A 6,698-nucleotide genomic window follows, 5' to 3' on the forward strand; every position below is an offset into this window, starting at 1 on the left:
CCAGACACTCCCTTCTCTGACCCCTTTAGACGATCTGGTGTGTTCTGGCAAAGCTGAAACAGCGGCAATGGGTCTTGTCCAATCCTCAATTCCTTCCTTGTCTTCAGCTATCTGCTCTTTTCAAATGTATAGCACATACATCAACACAGTCCCTGCTCTATTCTCAGAGACCAACTTCAGCACCACCGCCAGAATCTTAAAGCTCATTGGCCGCACACAATCGGCGGGCCCAGAAGCGGACGTGAAATTCACCTCTGCCCGTGATTGGCCCCCCCGAACACAATTTCACATCGGTTGGCCAATTAACCACCAGCCAATGTGAAACGTATGCTAAGAAAGGCTCAGCACTGCCGGGCAGTGCAGGAAGAGGGCAGGCGGGCGCCGAGAGAAGGGGAGGGTGTGGGCAGGCGCTCCCGGAAGGCTGATGGGCTGCTGTGGAGTTGCCTCGGGGAGCTACAGTAATTTAACAATGAAATGAGCTCAATAAACTGTTGCAAACTGTGACAATACTGTAAAGGCAGGCGCCTGGCAGCAGACTGTATGGAAGATCATCCCTCAAATGTCTACTTTTATTTTATTTAAACCCTGGGCATTTCACCCTGCCCTTGTAGTGAAAACGTGAAGGCCACTGGCCGATTGGCCCATCCGCCCACCGTAAAAGTGGACGGATCACGTAAAGTCGCTGACAAGTGGCTCTTTAATGGATTTAATTGCCCGCTTAATTGTCAGCAGGCGTGCTTCCAAGTCCCAGGCGTGCCCGCCGAGCCTAATGTTGCATGCGAGGGCGATGATGTCGGGACGCATGCCTGATGTCTTCCCACACAGTTTCATGTGATTCTGGGTCAGGCGCACACCCACACAAACAGCCTAAAATTCTGGCCCTGGATCTGTTCAAAGATGTCTGAGCAAAAGATTTCCGTTCTGAGAGAACCCTGCTTGTTTCCCTCTTACATGTGTTCTCAATGTGTTCTCAACTGCCAAACAGAAACAGAGGTTGACCCAATCCCACTGCAATTAGCTTTCTATTTACCCTTTGCTTCTTAGCTGTTCAACCCCATGGCGACCTAAGGTCACGTGGGCATTCCTTGAAATCCAATGATGTCATAATCAGGAAACCAGTTAATCCTCTTTCAGTTCACCCTGGTTTTAAAGGGGACATCACACAGAAAGGAAATACATGCTTTTCCTAAAGCACATGAGTCATCGCATTAGTTCAACATCTACCGTCTTGGTAGTCAAATGATACAACAATAATGGAGTTGTTGACTAATTACAGTGATCAATCTCTATCAATGACTCTATTACAGACTCAGACATGGGGCTGGATTTTACGTCTGGAAATTGGGCAGGCTGTATCCTGTGTGACCGTGAAATAGGGCATGCTGATGTCAGGTTGGCAATATGACATCATCACACCAGCCTCCAAATTAAAGAAGGCGATTGGGCACGGAAATTGGCAGCCCACCTGTCATTTTGAAATGACTAATAAGTAAGATATTGAGGTTGTCAACGATCCAATCACCTGCAATGTTTTGTTGCCAAATCCACTTTTTGGGCATTAGACGTGAATAATTTTGGGAGGGTTTACGACAGCAATGACGAGGTGGCCCCGAGAGCAGCCACTGGAACAATGGCTGAGTGTAGAAGCAGATTCTGCTGGTGAAGGTGGCAATGTCTGTATGTTTCTTAATGTCATTGTTTAAAAAACTTTTACCAACCTGCCATAAGAAATTAAGAAAGATTCAGGCAGCAGAGGGTCTTTACAATTTTAGCTGTGACTAGAGGCATTACCCCTCTGCCACATGACGTCCCAGTCTACAATGCCGACTGGGCTGCGGTGCTCCCCTTTGCTCCTCCCATTGGCCTTCCTCCCTCTGGGGCACTGCTAATTGGTCCTCTGACGCTTGATTGGATGAGCTGAGATGGCGGGATGGGGGGAGCAAGCAAAACACTCTGTTTCCATTCTGCCTTTCTCGCCCCATAGAGAGATATAAAATCCAGGTAATGAGGTGAGGAAAATGTCCAGTGCTGGAGAGCTTTGGGAATCATAGGTCCAAGCTCGCCTGTTTCTCCCCAGCTCACTATGCTCACCAAAAGTTGGACCTCATGTTACTCATACTATATCTCAAAATGTTATTTTAGAAAGAGGGGGATAGAAATTCACCAGAAACTGCAGTGCCATGTTTCAGGGCATTCTATGGAAGAGTTTGAACCCCAGAAAAGTGTTACTATCAGGATCCCGAGGAGAACATTGCTTTGGAAAGGTGCAGCAAGGGCTACGTGGAAAGGTTAGACAGACTCCACTGGTGTTTAGAAGAGCGAGGGGTGACTTGATTGAAGTATACAAGATTCTGAATGGCCTTGACAAGGTGGACGTGGAAAGGATGTTTCCTCTTGTGGGTGAGTCCAGAACTAGGGGGCACTGTTTTAAAATTAGGGGTCGCCCTTTTCGGACAGAGATGAGGAGAAATCTTTTCTCTCTGAGGGTTGTGCGACTTTGGAATTCTCTGCCTCAGAGGGCAGTGGGAGGCGGGCTCAATGAATATGTTTAAGGAGGAGGTAGATAAATTCTTGTTAGATCAGGGAAGCAAAGATTATCAGGGATAGATGGGAATGTGGAATTCGAAACACAAACAGATCAGCCATGATCTTAATGAATGACGGAGCAGGCTCGAGGGGCCGAATGGTCTACTGTTCCTATTTCGTGTGTTCGTATGTAACCATTCAGTTCAGCAAACTGAAGGGACAGGAACAGACCCTGACTTCCATGCCCAAGTTCCTGACATACCCTCTCCTCAGTCAACATCCTACTCCAGAACATACCACATTGTAAAAGATTTAAGCAAAATACTGCGAATGCTGGAAATCTGAGATAAAAACAGAAAATGCTGGAAAATCTCAGCAGGTCTGTGGCGAGACAAACAGGGTTAACATTTCAAGTCTATATGACCCTTCTCCAGAGCTTTCAAGCATTGTGTAAAAGATTTACCCTGCTTTTATTTTAGCGCAGCACCTGCGTTTGAATATTACAGTGTGCGCTCAAATAATGCTCTGGATTAAAAACGTGAAGGCATTAGAGTGCAGAAAGGATCCACGAGAATGGTTCCAGGGATGGAGGTTTTCAGTGATGTGGAATGTTTGGAAAGGCTGGCTCTTCCCGGAGTGCGGATCTTCAGTTATGATAAAAGGTTGGAGAAATTGGGACTGTTCTCCATGGAGCAGAAGGTTGAGAGGTGGTTTGATAGAGGTTTTCAAAATCATGAGCGGGTCAGGACAGAGTAGATAGGGATACTTGCCTTTATTAGTCGAGGCATTGAATGCAAGAGCAGGGAGGTTACAATGGAGCTGTATAAAGCGTTAGTTCGGCCACGTCTGGAGTACTGTGTGCAGTTCTGGTTGCCACAGTGTGTTTATTTTCCCAAAGGTTACTGATAATATGAGCACTATGAAAGATTTATATTATGTGAAAGGTAAAGTCCCAAAGACGTACCGGAATAATGGAAATTGCATTAAAAAGGAAGAAAAATGTATAAAGGAGATGAGGCTATGTGTAAGAGGAGAAGGAATTCTAAGATCTAACAAGTGTGAAAAGCCTCCAACCTCTGGGCATCAAGTTGCTGTCTACAGGAACCGAAGCTGAGAAAACTCACTTCGAATTCCACTGTCCAGGACATCATATTGCTTTGCCTGGGTCTGTTTAAATCTTTTTTTAAGCTGTTGTCTTACTGAATGTGTAACTGGGAGCCAGATTAATTAGGAGTTTTAGGAGTTATTACAGTAGTAATTTGTAGACCTATCTATATGCTTGAAATCTTTTCTTTTGCTAATAAATATTTGATTTAGATTTGTAAAAATCTCTAGAGTCTTAGTGGACTTATTTTACTATTGAAGGCAGGGCGCACCTCAAAATAAAATGCAAATTGCAAAACAGTTGTGACCGTGTGATCAAGTTTCCCTCGTGGATTTGATCCACCTGGCACACATCATCCAACAAGTCATAACAATGGTCAGTATTTAGTTTTTCTTAAGATTATTTATCTACTTTATTTATATCCAAGACCTCATGGTTGTTCTCTAGACACAGACTGATCTGTGTCTTGCTCCCTTGGTCATCTGCCCCTGATGTCATGCATACATCATCATTAACATCATTGTCTAATTAACATAACCATTAACCCTTTACTCTACAAGAAGCAATGGTGACATGAGGAAAAACGTTTACACGCAGCGAGTGGTTAGGATCTGCACTGTCTGAGAATGTGGTGCAGGCAGATTCAATCAAAGCATCTGAAAGGAAACTGGATAATTATCTGAAGAGAAACAATTTGCAGGGCTGGAGGGAGAGGCAGCGGAATGGGACTAGCTGAGTTGGTCTTGCAGAGAGCTGACACCAGCATGATGGACCAAATGGCTTCTTTGTGTGTTGTAACCATTCTATGATTTTGTTTCAGGATGAACAATATCATTATCTCAGGCACCACGCAATTCTGATGGATTTCGAAGTTGGCTACACAGACAATGGAGTTGTTCCCCTGCTTACCCACAATCTCACATTGCTGAGAAAAACAATCTCTGAGTAAATTGACAGAAGCAGCAACCATGCTATTTTTGAAACTGGAATGAGAAAGCTTGCATCTGTTCAGATATTCAAGTGAGCTGACAGCTTATAGGATTAGATCAGAGAATGCAATTGCAGCAAAGCCAGTAGTCAGCTTAGTTCAGATTTAATAGGGGATAGTGATTGCTTTTATCACTAAACCATGAGACTAAACCAAACATTAAAAAAAGTGAGTGTATTCTCAAATGTAATAGGACCAATTACATCACAAGGTGGGGAACTTAAAAAAAATAATAAAGTGTTGATTTCACAGATTCGATCATCCAATAAGGAATTCCAATGTCCGGAACATATGTTAAAAGGATAGTAAAACTTTTTGGTCTATCACTGAACATAGAATTATCTGGATAAAAACAAAAAAACTGCAGATGCTGGAAATCCAAAACAAAAACAAAAACAGAATTACCTGGAAAAACTCAGCAGGTCTGGCAGCGTCGGCGGAGAAGAAAAGAGTTGACGTTTCGAGTCCTCATGACCCTTCGACAGAACAAGTTCTGTGGAAGGGTCATGAGGACTTGAAACGTCAACTCTTTTCTTCTCCGCCGATGCTGCCAGACCTGCTGAGTTTTTCCGTAGAATTATCTGGTCTCTTTGTCTCCTGTGCTCCAGTACATAGGGCGCTATGAGGTGGTCTTGTGGTACAGTGTGTAGTGCCTCTCCCTCTGGGCTTCAGGTTTCTGGTTCGAGTCCCACCCCAGGACTTGACAGAGAGGGAAGGTGTGTTCATAACCCAGCCAACCTGTAAATCCTTACTATGCACACGAGCGGCAGGTGCTATGAGTAGGAGAGATTCCTGGTCAGCCAAGTGAGAGGGAAAGAAAGTTGGAGCCTTTACCATCACTGTCCATAGCTCCAGACTACAACATGCATGTAAAAGTGTATGTTGCCACAGCAACTTGGGCTCCCTGAGTGAAGTGTAACACGCCACCACCAAAAACATTTGGCCAGCCATTACGGGCTCAAGTTCCACTCCATGAGCAATATTGAATGGAGGCAATGGGGGGTCTTACCTGCCTGCTGGAGAACTGGCGAAAGCTCAGTGTTGCCCCTTCTAGGGAAGGCCCATTGATAGAGTGCACTCAGGCACTCAAATGGGCAGCAGCAGGCCTTCCCCAGGATCAAGGACCCAGGGCCTCACCATTGTGATCTGCCAGCCAATCAGAGGCTGACAGCATTCTGTTGCTCAGCAGCACTACCAGTGAGGCAATGGCTACTGCTGGTACTACACCAACTCCTTGCCAAGTGATACAGGACACAGATGGGTGATTGTGAGTTGGGTGGGGCATGGGGGTTGTGGAAAAGGAGCAGCAGCAAGGGCCTGGTGTTGGCTCTCATTGGGAATCCCACCTCCCAGTATCGGTTCCATCAATCAGGTTCTGATGGCTTTGAACATCACTCCAGGAAGCCACAAGCAACACCAACTGGGTTTGTTTGTAAGTTTTCCCACATAGCGGGTACCCTAGCTGCTGCTGTGTGAATACCAGTGGTGGCAGGATGAAGCCTTTAAGTTGACATTAATTGCCATGGACTTAATCAGGGCAGTGGCAGGAAGGTGGTGGTGTTCCCAACTATCACCACCCCACCTTGATGTGAGCATCATTGGCTGGGCCAGCATTTATTTCCCATCCTTTATTACCCTTGAGAAGGTGGTGGTGAGCCGCATTCTTGAATCGCTGCAGTCATGTGGTGTAGCTACACCCACAGTGCTGTTAGGGAGGAAGTTCCAGGATTTTGACCCAGCAACATTGAATGAACGGCCGATATATTTCCAAGTCAGGATGGTGTGTGGCTTGGAGGTGGTGGTGTTCCCATGCACCTGCTGCCCTTGTCTTTCCAGGTGGGAGAGGTCACAGTTTTGGAAGGTGCTGTTGAAGGACACTTGGCGATCTGAATAAGCTGATCTGGATGTGCTGATCTGGAGTCAAGCATGCTATGAATGCGCCACAATCCCAGCCACAAAGGAGGGAGCAGTGAGTTGGCAGGATTCGAACCTGTGCAGGGAAACCCCAGCGGATTTCAAATCCATCGCCTTAGCCACCCGGCCACGAATGCAGACCTAAACGTGGGTGTCGATCCCACT

Source organism: Carcharodon carcharias, chromosome 21, assembly GCF_017639515.1.
Source record: "Carcharodon carcharias isolate sCarCar2 chromosome 21, sCarCar2.pri, whole genome shotgun sequence".
Lineage (NCBI taxonomy): Eukaryota > Metazoa > Chordata > Chondrichthyes > Lamniformes > Lamnidae > Carcharodon > Carcharodon carcharias.